This window comes from Schistocerca serialis, chromosome 7 (genome assembly GCF_023864345.2).
Source record: "Schistocerca serialis cubense isolate TAMUIC-IGC-003099 chromosome 7, iqSchSeri2.2, whole genome shotgun sequence".
NCBI lineage: Eukaryota > Metazoa > Arthropoda > Insecta > Orthoptera > Acrididae > Schistocerca > Schistocerca serialis.
Genome location: NC_064644.1, coordinates 583212932 through 583231888, shown reverse-complemented (window position 1 = coordinate 583231888; position 18957 = coordinate 583212932).

Here is an 18957-nt window from a genome sequence, read left to right as displayed (position 1 = left end):
TCTTCATTATTTCCAAAAAGTCCCATCTATACCTGCTTTCTATACTTTTTTCGTATAACTTCTCAATGCATTTCTTCCAATGCATCACAACTCACTCTCTTATATAGTCTACCCCCTCTTAAGCTAACTTAAATCTACTGAGCTCAGATGCTAAACTAAAGGACGAGGCAATGCAGCAGCGCAAAACAATTAATACAAACAGCAATAAAATAATGGAAATTGTCAAAGCAAGCTACAGTAAATCTAAATTACCAAGTAAATGCAACATTACAACTAATATGAGCAAATGTGCAGCAACAAGGAAAATAAATCAGTAGTAAAACTGGCTTAACAGAGTAATACAAAGTGAAATTTAGTAGCACTATGCCTGGCAAACAGCAGCAGCAAATGCAATAACTTATATCCAAACATGACAAAGCTCAAGCAGAAAAAATAGTACACTAAAATGGCCATGAAACTTCCTGGCAGATTAAAACTGTGTGCCCGACCGAGACTCGAACTCGGGACCTTTGCCTTTCACAGGCAAGTGCTCTACCAACTGAGCTACCGAAGCATGACTCACGCCCGGTACTCACAGCTTTACTTCTGCCAGTAACTCGTCTCCTACCTTCCAAACTTTACAGAAGCTCTCCTGCGAACCTTGCAGAACTAGCACTCCTGAAAGAAAGGATATTGCGGAGACGTGGCTTAGCCACAGCCTGGGGGATGTTTCCAGAATGAGATTTTCACTCTGCAGTGGAGTGTGCGCTGATATGAAACTTCCTGGCAGATTAAAACTGTGTGCCCGACCGAGACTCGAACTCGGGACCTTTGCCTTTGGCGGGCAAGTGGTCTACCACTGAGCTACCGAAGCACAACTCACGCCCGGTACTCACAGCTTTACTTCTGCCAGTACCTCGTCTTCTACCTTCCAAGGCAAAGGTCCCGAGTTTGAGTCTCGGTCGGGCACACAGTTTTAATCTGTCAGGAAGTTTCATATCAGTGCAAACTCCTCTGCAGAGTGAAAATCTCATTCTGTAAAATGGCCATGTTTAATACCTATGTCACATCTTAATACTAGAGTGATGCATCACAATTTATTCTACAAAAGAAATTACCAAGTACTTGAAAACAAAATTATGTATACAGTTACTCTTATTAATCCCTTCTTATTGTTCTTTCCTTTCCAAGTGCTCCTTTTTCGAAGAACGTGCATAATAAAATTATAATTTAATAGATCTGTTGACAGAAAGTGTTCACATTAGCAAATGCATTTAATTTTATTTTATAAAACCAATGCTGCAACGCAGCTGGAAAACCGATATGAAATGAAATAGGCAACTATGTACAAAGCATAAAAATATCATTCAATAGTCATGTGGCATTTCATAAGTTAGTAGAAATTCTCTCAATTCTCGTGGAAAGACACTTGTCATAATCAGGTGTGCAGATGTAAGTATCTTTCCAAGTAATGAGCGTGTCATATTTGCGATGCTTTCTACAAAGGAATGTCAATAGCGAGGGTAATGGCCTCTTTTTTTTTCTCCACCTAATGGCTTTCTTTTGTCAGACGACTACCTCTCAGCTGGGCGCCCAAAACGCATTATGTCAAGGTCACTTACCTTTCTTACTGAAATATTTACGACAGCAGTTTCTGCTACAGTGGCAGTCTCATTTAAAAAATTTCACAGGTCAAGAATTTGCGTTACAAATCTGTAGAAACAAAATCCGATTGATATAACAGTGTCGAAAAAAATTTTCGTCGGCATTGTAATACATTCACGCATTTACATACATTTCATAATTCTAAAATACGATTCTTCGTTTCCAACATCCTTTTCCACAAAGCAGTGTCCCTAACCACTACTCATTATTCCTTACCTTATTATACATATACATATTCGTCGACACTTCTTCAATATATCATAAGAAATACGTAGCATAATCAAACTCCTCATTTACGGTATCATCATCTTATTGACCATAAACATACCTCAACAGCATAATACACATCGTCGTCGTAATAATATCATAACATCTCAGTCAATTCTCAAAATCGTCGTAGCTTCTTCCAATAATTTCAAAACCTAAAAAAAATTCCCTGCTCATTTCAATAGTGTCATCTACCTCAAATGTACTTTAAAATCATGATCCCATACCAAATACATCATTTAGAGTTCTCATAGTATCACAATGGTTCCAAAAAATATGAAGGGTTCACACAGTACAGACAAAATACAATTTCACGAGTGTGAAGTTATCCAACTGTGTAATTGGGTAAATATCTGTCACTGATGTAGTAAAAAAATGTTTGTTTCTCTGTTAAATGATCAGATTTCTGTGTTAGAGGAATATGGTACCGATGTGTAAAGTTGTATAAGCAAATACCATATTAGCTAGGGCTCCTTGTGCCGGTTACGGAAAACACACAGTTGCTACGGAACACCGACCAATGCTAGTAAAAGGATGGGTTGAAGGTGGAACGTTTTAACTGCGGCGAAGCCTGTGCACGAACGCTATGCTTGCATTCGACGGTTCATGCAGTATGGTATTCGACGTAGGTTGTTGGTGAACCGATTAGTGTGACATACCATTTGGAACGCACTATGCCTGCAAGACATCATTTGACAGCTTCCGGTTGCGGACAGTCGCCCGACATGGGACCCGCTCGGCCACCCTGGCCAGCAGAAAATGGTTCAAATGGCTCTGAGCACTATGTGACTTAACTTCTGAGGTCATCAGTCCCCTAGAACGTAGAACTACTTAAACCTAACTAACCTGAGGACATGACACACATCCATACCCGTGGCACGATTCGAACCTGCGACCGTAGCGGTCGCGTGGTGCCAGACTGTAGCACCTAGAGCCGCTCGCCCACTCTGGCCGGCTCAAATAGAGAGACATGTAAACAGGCAGAATAGGGCGCTGCTGTCGGCAACGCCCACCTAAGACAACAAACGTCTGCTGCAGCTGTTACATCTGTTACTGCTGCTACAATGGCAGGTTACCAAGATTTAAGTGAGTTTGAACGTGGTGCTATAGTCGGCGCACGAGCGATGGGCACAGCATCTCCGAGGTAGCGATGAAGTGAGGATTTTCCTGTATGAACATTTCACGAATTTACCGTGAATGTCAGGAATACGGTAAAACATCAAATTTCCGGCATCGCTGTGGCCCGAAAAAGATCCTCCAAGAAATACGAGAACTGAAGAGAATCGTTCAACGCGACAGAAGTGCAACCCTTCCGTAAATTTCTGCAGATTTCAGTGCTCGGCCATGAACAAGTGTCTGTGTGCGAACCATACAAAGAGGCGTCATCAACATGGGCTTCCGGAGCAAAAGGCCCACTCGAATACCCTTCATGACTGCACGATACAAAGCTTTACGAGTCGCCTGGGCCGGTCAACACCGGCGGTTGATGGCTGGAAACATGTTACCTGGTCGGATGAGGCTCGTTTCAAATTCTATCTAGCGGATGGACATGTACACGTATGGAGAGAACCTCATGAATCCGAGGATCCTGCATGTCAGCAGCGGACTGTTCAAGCTGGTGGAGGCTCTGTAATGGTGTTGGGCGTGTGCAGTTGGAGTGGTATGGGACCCCTGATACGTCTAGATACAACTGTGGCAGGTGACACGTATGTAAGCATCCTGCCTGATCACCTGCATCCATTCATGTCCACTGTGCATTCTGACGGTCTTGGTCAGTTTCAGCAGGACAGAGTGACATCCCACACGTCCAGAGTTGCTATAGAGTGCCTTCAGTAACTCTCTTCTGAGTTTAAAACTTCCGCTGGCTACTAAACTCCGCAGACATAAAATTATTGAGCATATCTGGGATGCCTTGCAACGTGCTGTTTAGAAGAGATCTCCCCCACTAGTAGTCTTACGGTTTTATGGACAGCCCTGCAGGTTTCATGGTGTCAGTTCCCTCTAGCACTATTTCAGTCATTAGTTCACTCCATGCCACGTCGTATGCGGCACTTCTGCGTGCTCGCGGGGGCCCTGCACGATATTAGACAGATTGCTTTGGCCCTTCGGTGTATATTGTACACATCAACTGACCTGCTAGTCCCTGGACTTACACCCGATAAGACCATCCCTAGGAAGGCTTTGGCAGGCGTCTGTATCAAAGAATACCTCCTCCCCGAACCGTGAAATAACTGAAAACCACCTTGAGAGGGGAGCGGGACAAGATCCCCCAAGGACTCCTCAACAGTTTCGTAGCCAGCATAAATAACATAATTATGCCTAATGTGGACTAGTGACCGAGGACGGCATATTACTTACTGATAGTCCCTTCATGTTGTGAGTCTGATCTGTGCCAAACGTTAACATCTGTACACCAATGGCTCTGTTCCTTAGCAGTTGGAATGCGATATGTATATACGATACATGCATATTATTCAAAATATAAAAAACTTGAATAAAATATGAGGAACACATACGTATTAGACCAGCTATAGCGACAAATCGGTATCGCAAATCAGTTTGTGAAAATACACGAGTCACGCAACGGTAAAAATCGTTTCCCAGGGATGTTGATTAGACCTCTTGCTGCAGAATGGCGATGTGCTTTGTGTCTATGAAAAGAAGGGTTTTGGAAGGTCCCATCTGTTGCACCCAATCCCCTACTTTTTCAGCACTGTATGACTTCACGAACAATTTGACTTTAACGTAGAACATTCTGTTCAGTCACTTGATAACAGCTACAGAGCCACACTCATAGAAATATCCTTGTAAATGCGAAATAAAAGAGTACTTCAATCCAATCAATGACAGTCACTGTACCAGGTTATTATAACTGAGAAACGTTGTAGTATTTATTATTGATGTTTGGCTTCGGGTGTTTGGTTTGACAGCCTCCTCGAAACCGGCGGATGCTGTAAGCACATAGAGTCCATTTCCTCGCACTAGATGCTGCCAACTGAAATGCCATAGTGACAAAAGCTTCCTGGCTGATTAAAGCTGACTGTTGAAGTCGAATACGGATACGGAAACTTTGTTTTTTCAAGCTCTTATCTAGCAGCTATCAATGCATGGCTCAAGACCCACCCTCACTGCTTTCCTTCCGCCAGTAATTCACATCCTAGTTTCCAAACTTCACGTAAGTTCTCCTGCAATGTTGCTGGACTAGCATTCCTGGAAGAGGGGCTATGGCGCAGGAAACACTAGCCACAGCCTTGGGCATTGTTTCCAGAACGAATCTCTCATATGACCTCATTTATCGCGGGCAATGCTCTTAGCGCGTGGGCAGGACAGAGGTACTGAATCAGTGAATCAGTGAAGATGGCTCCTTGCTGAATAGCTCACTCGGTAACACATTGCCCACAGAAGAAAAAGTTACAAGTTCAAGTTTGTCTGACAGACATTTTGAATATCCTAGAAAGTTTCCCAACAGCCAAAACTATAGATCCGAGTGGGAGAGTCATTCTGGATACACAGATATAAGTTCGTATGCCAGAAAGTTTCCAAACAGCCAGAACTCCAGATCCGATTGGAAGATTCATTCTGGATACACAGATAAAAGTTCTTACACAGCTTATTTAGGAGAAACATCTTTTCTCCAATGAAGTCATGTTTCAGGAACTGTTAATTTCAATAAGATATGAACGAGGGTTTCGCAACACTCTCTTGTCGATATCACGCACGTGCAGAATAGCCGCAAAGTTTATCTACAATGTAACACGATTGTTGTTAATATCTGACATATCAAAGAAGAAATATGGCTAGCTTGATCAGAGATTTTACATCCACAAAAAGGGCTGTGATTGGTCTTGTAAAAGCACTCATACACACTGTTGTTGTTGTTGTCTTCAGTCCTGAGACTGGTTTGATGCAGCTCTCCATGCTACTCTATCCTGTGCAAGCTTCTTCATCTCCCAGTACCTACGCCAACCTACATCCTTCTGAATCTGTTTAGTGTGTTCATCTGTTGGTCTCCCTCAACGATTTTTACCCTCCACGCTGCCCTCCAATGCTAAATTTGTGCCGGCCGCGGTGGTCTCGCGGTTAAGGCGTTCAGACCGGAACCGCGCGACTGCTACGGTCGCAGGTTCGAATACTGCCTCGGGCATGGATGTGTGTGATGTCCTTAGGTTAGTTAGGTTTAAGTAGTTCTAAGTTCCAGGGGACTGATGACCACAGAAGTTAACTCCCATAGTGCTCAGAGCCATTTGCTAAATTTGTGATCCCTTGATGCCTCAGAACATGTCCTACCAACCGGTCCCTTCTTCTTGTCAAGTTGTGCCACAAACTCCTCTTCTCCCCAATTCTATTCAATAGCTCCTCATTAGTTATGTGATCTACCCATCTAATCTTCAGCATTCTTGTGTAGTACCACATTTCGAAAGCTTCTATTCTTGTCCAAACTATTTATCGTCCATGTTTCATTTCCATACATGGCTACACTCCATACAAATACTTTCAGATACGACTTCCTGACACTTAAATCTATACTCGACGTTAGCAAATTTCTCTTCTTCAGAAACGCTTTCCTTGCCACTGCCAGTCTACATGTTATATCCTCTCCACTTCAACCATCATCAGTTATTTTGCTCCCCAAATAGCAAAACTCCTTTACTACTTTAAGTGTCTCATTTCCTAATCTAATTCCCACAGCATCACCCGACTTAATTCGACTACATTCCATTATCTTCGTTTTGCTTTTGTTGATGTTCATCTTATACCCTCCTTTCAAGACACTGTCAATTCCGTTCAAGTGCTCTTCCAAGTCCTTTGCTGTCTCTGACAGAATTACAATGTCATCGGCAACCTCAAAGTTCTTATTTCTTCGCCATGGATTTTAATACCTACTCCGAATTTTTCTTTTGTTTCCTTTACTGCTTGCTCAATATACAGATTGAATAACATCGGGGATAGGCTAGAACCCTGTATCACTCGCTTCCGAACCACTGCTTCCCTTTCATGCCCCTCGACTCTTATAACTGCCATCTGGTTTCTGTACAAATTGTAAATAGCCTTTCGTCCCTGTATTTTACCCCTGCTACCTTTAGAATTTGAAGGAGAGTATTCCAGTCAGCATTGTCAAAAGCTTTCTCTAAGTCTACAAATGCTATGAATGTAGGTTTGCCTTTCCTAAATCTTTCTTCTAAGATAAGTCGTAAGGTCAGTTTTGCCTCACGTGTTCCAACATTTCTACGGAATCCAAACTGATCTTCCCCGAGGTCGGCATCTACCAGGTTTCCTATTCGTCTGTAAAGAATTCGCTTTAGTATTTTGCAGCTGCGGCTTATTAAACTGATAGTTCGGTAATTTTCACATCTGTCAGCACCTGCTTTCTTTGGGATTGGAGTTATTATATTCTTCTTGAAGTCTGAGGGTATTTCATCTGTCTCCTGCTGACCAGATGGTAGAGTTATGTCGTGACTGGCTCTCCCAAGGCTGTCATTAAGTTATGCTCTGTGGAAAATTCTACCAGGCGGCTTCCTCTTTCATTTCTTACCCTCCAATCCATATTCACCTACTATGTTTCCTTCTTTCCCTTTTCCTACTCTCGAATTCCAGTCACCCATGACTCTAAAATTTTCGTCTTCCTTCACTACCTGCATAATTTCTTTTATCTCATCATTTCATCAATTTCTTCATCATCTGCAGAGCTAGTTGACATATAAACTTGTCCTACTGTAGCAAGCGTGGGCTTCGTGTCTATCTTGGCCACAATAATGCGTTCGCTATGCTGTTTGTAGTAGCTTACACACTACGACCTACAATACCAGTTAAAAATTTTCGTTCTCTTATCACAATTATGGATTTGTGATTAAAGCAGGAATTTCGTTTCGAGCGTTCTGTCATAGCCCCATTCAGATAAAACAAGTATAAAAATGTAAAGACTAACCGCCTCTGTTGTATATTTGACTGGTTGTTCGCATAGAGGAGCGTTCATGAGTATCCACAACAACACTGACAGCCGGCCGCGGTGGTCTAGCGGTTCTAGGCGCTCAGTCCGGAACCGCGCGACTGCTACGGTCGCAGGTTCGAATCCTGCCTCGGGCATGGATGTGTGTGATGTCCTTAGGTTAGTTAGGTTTAAGTAGTTCTAAGTTCTAGGGAACTGATGACCACAGATGTTAAGTCCAATAGTGCTCAGAGCCATTTGAACCATTTGAACAACACTGACTTGCCTTTACCTAAGACGGCTCCGTTCGAATAGGTGTCATTCTTTATGCTGTCTGTGCAGCAATCGTTTCGCGTTAGTTTACTGTACAATGTGTACAACTAACAATTCGTTTGTATAGCTGATCAGGGCCACATCATATTAACTCCTTATGACGGAGGTAGGAGATCGGAACTGAAAAGAAGTGCTGCAATTATAGCTCTGCGTCAGGAAACTATTCTAGTAAGACAATGTAAACAAAAGTTGGCAAGTCCTTACAAAAAGTTGCAGCTGTTCATGAACGCGGGCACCAATGCAGATGTTTCGCGATCTGGCAGATCCCGAATAACATCATACAGGGAAGATCTGTTCATATGTGTACAGAATAACCGTCAAAGGACTCATAGTGCACCTGATATATGCGAGAAAGCAAATAATATGCGGGCAGCTCGAGTCTCTGTCTCAACAATGCAACACCATCTCCGTGAACAAGGTACAAGGGGGTACATAGCGACAAAAAAATCCTTTACTACGCAAAAAAAAAAACAAGGTGGAGCGCATTCAGTGGGCGTAGAGGGTGCAGCAGTGATCCAAAGTGTTATTCATGGACGAATCTAAGTTCGAAGTATTTGGAAGCCGTCGTCGAATGTTTGTTCGTCGACTTCATGGAGAACGTTTGTTGAGTCACTGGGTGACACCAATGGCGAAGCTTTATGGAGGACCGGTCGTGGTATAGAGATGGTTTGCGGGTGACAGAGTCGTTAGTCTAATGACAATTAATGGAACATTCAAGAAGCAAGAATGTGACAGGATACTTACCAGGAAGATGGGGTTTGTTCTGCAGATGGACAATTATCCCAAACACACTACTAAATTGTGCAGAGAGTATGTGAACTGCTTTCCAGTCCTCGATGTGTACGCGTTATGGAGCAGTATCAGCCTTGAGGAAAGGGAGGCAGGAGGGAACGGATAGAGACAAGAGAAAAGGAGGGTACGGACAGAGACAGGGGGAGACGAACAGAGGCAGGAGAAGAAAGAGATGTACAGAGTGAGGGGGAAATGGTCAGCGAGTGGGGGGAGAAGGAAACAGAGGGGTGAGGAGACTACAGACACAGAGAGGGAGAGGAGGAGATAGAAGGAGGGAGCAGATGAAGAGACAAAAGAGAGAAGGATCGAGGCGGTAGACAGATGTGGAAGGCTGAAGGTGGACAGAGCGACGGAGGAAGACATGGAAAAAGAGAAGGGGAAGGATTTGTGCGCAGTGTCGTGCACAGATTCGGGTGAAACCGCGGGGAAAGGTCAGTTTTCAATAAATCGTTATGGTATTTTACACACATCATTCCATAATTTGAACTCAGAATAACGTAAGGTTTAAACCTTATGTATGTAGCCTTCATTCGGTGGCTAATTACTTAATTCCCGTGGCTTTTTAGGGGTAATATCTTGATGCGTGGTCTAACGATTTTCAAGAACTTAAACCGACACCAGTCTGACCAAAATATGGATTAATAAGCCCACTTCATTTAACAGCAACGCCCTCTGTGCCACTTCGTAACAACACGTACATTGCAATTTCTGATCATGCTGCATTGCCTCGACTAATCAGTCTTCTACACCGAAAGATACATAATACTTCCATGTTACGTCATAACATCTTCATCCTAAAATGCAGAACAATACTTTTTGAAATAAACATTTCACACCCACTGCCCACCGTATTGCCTACACACAGAAAGCTGTATGTGTTCTACTGCTTCACATTACATTTTATTCATAAGAGCTGTATTATATTGCCCCAAAAGTCAACTTCAGAGTAGTAATATTGTGGTACGCTTGGCGGTCTTGCCAAGTGTATATATTAGCGAATCATTATTAAGTTTACATAAGTTTACACAAAGATCTCTCGTGTTACAAATAAGTTAACAGATTCTTGAATAATTAATATATTCCAAAAATAAATTTACATTGCAGATGCACAAAACACATTGCATAAAATTAAAACACCTAAATATTATCTGCATCACTTTAGAATGGATTAATAATACACGCGGTACTCACTGCTGCCTAGAGGTGCCTAGAAATAAACAAAATCGCAGTTGTATTGCTCCTCTACGAGACGTCGCGAGCTTAGGCAATCTGCTGGGCGGATCTGGAGATGGGAGGGGGGGAGGGTTGGGGGGGGGGGGAACCGGGGTGTATGCCCCGGGCGATAATCTGAGTGGTCGCCAAATTCATATTCTTGAAGAAAAAAAAAAACCTTGTTTCATAAAGCGCCTAGCACCCAGCACGCGATGGTCTGTCAGTTATTCATATTATTTTGAAACACATCTCTGTTGGTTTTTGAACACATTACAAACTGGTTTCTGAACGAATCGTAAATTGATTTCTGAACGAATCGTTAGCTGATTTTTGGATGCGCGCGAAGTGTGCGTGATGTTCTGCCAGAGGAATCCCCGTCGCATAAGAAATGAAAAACTTCCTGCAGAGGAAAGGGGACGGACCTATACGAGATGAGACGAATAAACCGAGCGGGTGAATGCCAGTCGCTGTTTGTGGTTGACTGGGTGTGCGAATGATAAGCGGTATTATAATTATTATAATTATTAGCGAAATCCTAAGATTTAGACTACCAGAGTGGAAATAAACGACTAACAGGAATAACATGTGATAAAGATTACACGTCATCTTCTTAGTGCATCCAAAAAAACAAAATTTTCAGAGAAAATTTTTGCCAGATCTCTACACTACTAACAGCCAGCTGTACAGTCCCCGGTTAGCAGCCACTAAAGTTCTATTTTCGGAATGGCGAGGAAAACGCTTTGTGCGAACACGTAATAACACCTAACTGAATAATAAATGTGGGACAACTAAACCAGTGATTCTGGCAGGGTTAGTGAAGTTAAGCGGAAAATAAGTTTCAACAACGGCAGGAAAAGTTACAGAATTAGTGATGACGAGATTGTGCGTCGGGACGATCAAGGAGAAGAAACGGGGACATTATAGAAATTATATGGGAGAATCTGACTATTCCAGATTTATATAAAAATTTCGTACAACTCCTGCTTTTCGCTCTCATGCTTGTACTACTGGAGCATACGAATGAAATGTGAAACGGTTTCCTAAAATAATATTGTTTGCTGGCAATAGGCCTAACAGGCATTTGATATTGGTGCTTCGTGAATTATATTTTGTCGTGTTATTTACGTAAGTGATGTACTGCTGTCGGCCGCTGTGGCCGAGCGGTTCCAGGCGCTTCAGTCTGCAACTGCGCTGCTGCTGCGGTCACAGGTCCGAACCCTGCCTCGGGCATGGATGTGTGTGACGTCCTTATGTTGGTTAGGTTTAAGCAGTTCTAAGGTCTAGGGGACTGATGACCTCAGATGTTAAGTCCCATAGTGCTTGGAGACATCTGAACCATTTTTTAAGGTATGGCTGCAATATTAAAAAGGCCTGTTTCGTTTCATCTGGCAGACAGTGGCGAAATATATGTAATCAAATCGAAAAACCACACCGCTCTGGGTAATATTTGTGTTAACAGCTATCGAAACAATTCGTTAAATTTTGATTACGCGATAATTAAACACGAATACTTGCTGTAGACACATCTAAATGACTAGGGACTACAATTAGAAGCAACTTAAATGGAACGATAGCACAGAAAATGTTGTGGGAAGGGTGAACCAAAAACTAGGTTTTATTGGCAGACAACTTTCAAGACGCAACAAATTTACTAAAGAGACGGCCTTCAGTACTCTTATTCGTCCTCTTCTGGAGTATCACTGCGCTTAATGGGGTTCTTATATTGTGAGCTTGACGCAGGAAATGAAAAAAGCTGAAAGAAGAGCAGCTTGTTTTGCACGATCGTAACCAGTCCGGTTCAAAAATGGCTCTGAGCACTATTGGACTTTACTTCTGAGGTCATCAGTCCCCTAGAACTTAGAACTACTTAAACCTAACTAACCTAAGGACATCACACACATCCATGCCCGAGACAGGATTCGAACCTGCGACCGTAGCGGTCGCGCGGTTCCAGACTGTAGCGCCTAGAACCGCTCGGCCACCCCGGCTGGCCCAGTCCGGTACTTTCTACCTGGAAAATACTCAGAAATTAGTGAATATTGGTGTTGTTTGAGGTTACACTGTGGAGTAGAATCTGAATTTTAAATTTCCTGCACATTTCACTGATAAAAGGTATTTTTTAACAAATAACACCGAAAAACAGTAGTTCAAAAATATAATAAATTTCCCAAATTATATAAATAGCTGCAAACTGCTGGTTTTTTCTTATAACTTTCATTTGTCAATATTTATGTGTAAATTGTGTTGGATGCCCATAAATGTTGATACGTAGGAACAATTCATTAAGGCAGTACACCGCGAACATGGGTCAACCTGCCACTGCTCTCCATGGCTCGCATAAGAACCTGCTGTATGGTCATGTATGACCAGATTCCTGACCAGAACGTATCTGTTCTGCGAACAGTGAAGTAGCTCTTAGCGGTGAACGTTTCGTATTCTTGAGAATTCATTTCGTCTTTACGGCCGTCGGCGTGGCCGTGCGGTTCTAGGCGCTTCAGTCTGGAACCGCGTGACCGCTACGGTCGCAGGTTCGAATCCTGCCTAGGGCATGGATGTGTGTGATGTCCTTAAGTTGGTTAGGTTTAAGTAGTTCTAAGTTCTATGGGACGGATGACCTTAGATGTTAAGTCCCATAGTGCTCAGAACCATTTCAATAATTTTTTTTCTTTACGGTGACCATATTTTGGTAGTACAAGTGCCGACTCTTGTTGCAGTTTAAATGGCCTGCTGCAGGGAAGTAGGGGGACATTTTTCTGACTGAGTCGAGTTGGAGGTTCCAATCACCCATACCTGCAGCTGTGATGAAATTTTTCACTTCTCCTCTAATGGGAAAGTATAGGATCGATAGCGCAGCAGCTGCCCTCTATGTTCAATTTCCTTCAGCAGTTTCGTGAATTAAACTCACACAGCTTGAAGTGCTGGATCCACCGATCGGTAAGAAGAATCTGTAATTGTATCCAGCGCGAACAACTTTTCTCCTTTCAATCCCAAGAAGTCAATTAAGGGTCCACCCAAACCAACATAATCATCGCTGCGCATACGTACATCACTGGCGTATGCATGGCCAAGGTGTGTAACGTTCCCTGGCCGCACACACACTATTAATAAACTAAAATTTAATTGTACTATATACGCCGCTATGACGCAATTTGGATATACTGTAATTATTTAACAAAAAATATTATTTAATTTTGTATAAAGGACATTCGTTATTATTGTAATATTTTCTGTAGTAATATTCTCGATGTATTTATGATTGTAATATTTCTATACTCGTAATTACGAAATGTGTCAATATCTGCGATAACAAAAATGTAAAATACTGCCGCAGATTGCAAAGAGACATTAACGGTTGATAGTGATATAAATAGGAATACATAGTGGGCATTCTTTGTCTTCTTCCTCGAGAGCTGAGAGAGAGAGAGGAACCTGTGACGTAGCATTTTATGAATGGGTAGACTTCATTTGTCTGTATCTAGATTTAGCCGCCATTAGAGGAGAAATTACAAACTAATGTTAAGTTGAATTATTGTTGTGGTCTAAATACATTATAATTTATCAAAAGTGTGTATTACTAATGTAAATTAGCTTGCCCGTGTCATCTATAATATTTCTTTAAAGAATTTTCAGCATTTGTTTTAGCAATCATCGCTGGTGTTGCTGGGCTGTGCCGCGACCGAACGATTTGCAGCGGCGGTACATTTAAAAAATTGTTCCTCTAAGAAAAATTAATCAAACCCGTAAATCGGGAGCAGATAAAAATTAGCAGTGAATTAAGAAAAGGTTTTTCTTTTACAGCGATCCAGAGACTGACGGAATTTATTACTAGTTTCACATTTGTGCATTCATAGGCGGATAGTTAACGCTGAAGTTTAACAATTTGTTGGTTCTTTCAAATAACTTAAATGTATAGTGAAGTGTGTTTTATCAATGATAATTAAACGTCGGCTTGGCAATATTTAACCATTTTCTGCTAATAAAGATAGTCTTGTGTTTCATAGCTAACGCCGGGAAAGAATTCAGTAAATATTAAAAAAAAAAAAAACCCACTGCATTTAGAAAATGTGTGCCAAGGCCGAATTATGTAAAAGATTTAATTCTCAACTAAATATTCTTAATCAGTTAATGTGAATTTATCAGCATGAGAGGGTTGACTAAGTTCACGTAATTTTAAATGTGCTTGATTCTGTCTAAATGAATTTTTATTACCACACGTAAATAAGGGGTTCTACAACAAAGTTCGTATAGAAAGAAAGAAAGGCAAATTAACTAAAAACAAATTTAAAAAAGGTAACTATTTTTTTTATTTTATTTAATTTCATTAAAGGTGGCATCCGTGAATGACAAAGAGGTGGAAACCTCCTAGCCTCAAAACAGCGTTGCTCATTTCTGGAATGGAAGCAACCAAATCACGAGCCTTTCAAAACAATGGCTAGTAAAAAGCGAAACAAATGTTTCTTGGTTAATTTACATGCATTCTTCAACTGTAATGAGGATGAATGTATATAATGTAGAGTGATGACTTACATGTGCATTGATGAGTGGCATATACACAGCCTTGGAGCATTCATATTTCTCTCCTTGTCTCCTCAGCCCCATGAATCCATTCCAAACAGGTAATAGTGATGAATGGGTATTTTTCCCGTACAGTAAGGTAACATCAGAGACAGATGGTACAATGTCCTTTGCAGGACTGATATTAATGTCAAACAATTTTACAGTTTCTAACCTTCCGTTGAGTGATCGGAGAAACTGCTTAAGTTCAACTGCGACAGCTTTCACAGTTATGTCTGATGCTGGTGTGACTTTCATGCAATCTACATGTGTCTCACTGATCATCTTGGAAGTCATGGCTGTCAAGATTTATTAATATAAGAGATCAAATGTTAATGCTGTGAGAAGCGCCATGGACGCTGTGAAAAGAATGGAAACCTTGTTAACTAGTAAGGCACACGCTCGGCGCTGTAGAGACATGCTGCATGTGGTCAGCCGGAAGTAGAGCAGTTGAGTGCAACGGTTAGCACACCCCACACGAAAGTGGCGCGGTCCCACAGTTGCAGTCCCTGTCGGGGCGAAAACAATCAGTAAGTAGCGTGTAGGTGGCGACAGCCAGCTGACTCAGACCAAGACAAGGAAGTGCTGGCCCAACTGAGCATTTCTAGAATGTTCCAGCTGGTTATAGGAGTTTCTGGAAATATTTCTGTCAGTAAAAGGACCTTCAATGTAAGCAGGTGAAAGCAATACTACCAGTAAAAAAATCCTCCGCGACGCTTCAAATCCAGAACACAAATGTCAGTCTGAAGCAGCCTCAGCAGTAGCACATGAGCTAAACAGTGAGAGAGTTAGCAAATGACATGTACAGTCAGAGCCGCAGCCATTACCAGGGAGCAGCTGAGTCGTCAGGATCCACCACTGTAAAGTGGCAGTTCGATGATGCTGCAGTAAACAACGAGAAGATTGTACGTTTTTGAAGGAGGCACTGATAAGCATCCTGTCACAGTTCGTGCATTGAGGACAGACTCTGCAGAGTTTGCCTTTAGGACGAGCAACGAGTTATAGTATTTTTGTGTGTCAGAATATGCAGAGATACAAATGCCTCCTTTTTGGTGGTTGCGTCTTTCTTGCTGTTAGAAGCACTTTATTTTGTAGCAAAAATGAATTAGATAGCTCCTATGAGTTAGTATGGGTACAAGTTATACTTGACAACCAGATTAAATTAAGAATTGGTTCCTCTTACCGACCCCTGACTCAGATGATTCACTTACTGAGCAGTTCAAAGAGAAATTGTTGTGTCTCAACACATCCACTCATCCACTGCAGTGTACCGTCGATTTGAGGTGGAAAACACATATTTAAAGCCGGCGGTAGGTGAAAATATCATCAGAAATGGTGCTAAACGATTTACCTGAAAATTACTTTCAGTAGTTAGTTCAGCAGCCCACTGGAAGTGTAAGTGGTTGGGAAAACATACTTGCCCTCTTATCAACAAATAACCCTGAGCTAATATGAAGCATCATGATGGATAAAATTAGTGACCATAAGGTCGTAGTAGGAAGACTACCGAAACATCCAAACTCACCAAAAATAAAGGCAAAATACATCTATTAAAAAAAGCAATCTGCATAAGAGACAGACTCCATTCCTTTCCAACTAACTATGTGGCTTAAATTCGAAGAAATAGTATCTGAGTCAATTCGGAGAGCCGGCCGTGGTAGCTGAGCGGTTCTAGGCGCTACAATGTGGAACCGCACCGCCGCTATGGTCGCAGGTTCGCATCCTGTCTCGGTCATGGGTGTGTGTGAAGTCCTTAGGTTAGGTTTAAGTAGTTCTAAGTTCTAGGGGACTGATGACCTCAGATGTTAAGTCCAATAGTGTTCAGAGCCATTTGAACCAATTCGGAGATTTACAGCAAATAAATTAACAAAGTTTGCCACTGACCCTCCATGCTACACAAAACGGATCAGAAAACTGTTGGAGAAAAAACGAAACAAGCATGCCAAATTCAAACGATCGGCGATGGACTACTGAAGCTCGAAACTTAGCGCGGACTCCAATGCGAGATTCTTTTAATAGCGTACACAGTGAAACTTTACCTCTAAATCTGACAGAGAAGCCAAGGAGGTATCGGTTGTATGGAAACTATACCAGCGACAAGACACAATCAATACCTTCACTGTGCAATACCAATGATAATGTTACCGAAGACAGTAAAGAGAAGCTATTGAACATAATTTTCCGAAATTCCTTCAGCAAAGAAGACGAATAAATATTCCAGAATTCGAATCGAGAGCAATTGCCAACATGAGTAACGTAGAATCAGATATTCTTGGTGTAGCGAAACAGCTTAAAGGAATAAAGGGAAATCTTCGTGTCTAGAATGCATACCAATAAGGTTCCTTTCAGAGTATGCTGATACAAGAGTCGCATACACAGCAGTCACATGCAAACGTTCACTCGACGAAAGATCCGTACCGAAAGATTGGAAGGTTGCACAGGTGACACCAACGCTCAAGAAAGATAACAGGAGCAGTTCATTTTGAACCATATACTGTATTCTAGCATTGTGCATCACCATGAAAAAATAAAACGATTTATTGACACTCAGGCACCACGGATTCTGAAAATAATCGTCCTTTTGAACCACAACTAGCTCTTCATTCGCACGACATAATAGTACTATCGACAGGGGATCTGAAATCGATTCCATATTTCTAAATTTCCTGATTGCTTTTGACAATTTTCTTTGCAAGAGGCTTGTAATCAAATTGTGTAGCTATGGAGTATGGCTTCAGCTGTGGCATTGGATGCGTGATTTACTGTCAGAAAGATCACAATAAGCAGCAATCGACGGAAAATCCTCGAATAAAACAGAAGTTATATCCGGCGTTCCTGAACGAAGTGCTACATGCCATCTGTTTTCCTAATCTACATAAGCGATTTAGGAGATAATCTGAGCAACCCCTTCGGTTGTTTGCAGATGATGCTGTGATTTACCGTCTAGTACATTCAGACGGTCAAAAACCATTGCAAAATGACTTATATACAATATCTGTAAGATGCGAAAACTGGCAGTTGTCTCCGAATAAGGAAAAGTGTGAGGTTATCAACATGGGTACAGTTATCCGTTAAATTTCGATTATATGTTAAATCATACAAATTGAAAGCCTGCCCATTTGACTAAATGCCTAAGAATTCAAACTATGAACGACGTAAATGGAGCGATCACGTAGATAATGTTGTGGGATAGGCAAACCAAAGACAACTTTTCTTAGCAGAACACTTAAAAGATGCAACAAGTCTACTAAAGAGACTGCCAGACTACGTTTTTTTGTCGTCTACTAGAATTCTGCCGTGTGCATGGAATCCTTGCCGGATAGGATAGGAGGAGGAAATTGAAAAAGTCCAAAGAAGAGCAGTTCGTTTTGTATTATCGCTAAATAGGGGAGAGAGTGCCATGAATATGATAACCGAGCGGGAATGGCAATGATTAGGACAAAGGGGTTACGTTGCGACGAGTTCTTTTCACGAAGCCTCAATCAACAACTGTCTTCTCAGAAAATATTCGTTTTCCCACGTGCTGTTAGCAGTCGAATGATAGACAAATACTGGGTGATCAAAAAGTCAGTATAAATTTGAAAACTGAATAAATCACGGAATAATGTAGATAGAGAGATACAAATTGATACACATGCTTGGAATGACATGGGGTTTTATTAGAACCAAAAAAAAAAAATACAAAAGTTCAAAAAATGTCCGACAGATGGCGCTTCATCTGATCAGAACAGCGATAATTAGGATAACAAAGTAATACAAAGCAAAGATGATGTTCTTTACAGGAAATGCTCAATACGTCCACCATCATGCCTCAACAATAGCTGTAGTCGAGGAATAATGTTGTGAACAGCACTGTAAAGCATGTCTTCAGTTATCGTGAGGCATTGGCGTCGGATGTTGTCTTTCAGCATCCCTAAAGATGTCGGTCAATCACGATACATTTGCGATTTCAGGTAACCTCAAAGCCAAAAAATGAACAGGACTGACGCCTGGGGAGCACACGATCATCACCAGACGACGCGCGCAAGAGATCTTTCACGCGTCTAGCAATATGGGGTGGAGCGCCATCCTGCATAAACATCGTACGTTCCAGCAGGCGTTTATCAGCCAGGCTGGGGATGATGCGATTCTGTAACATATCGGCGTACCTCTCACCCGTCACGGTAGCAGTTACAAAACCAGAATCATGCATTTCCTCGAAGAAAAAAGGCGCGATGACGGTAGATATG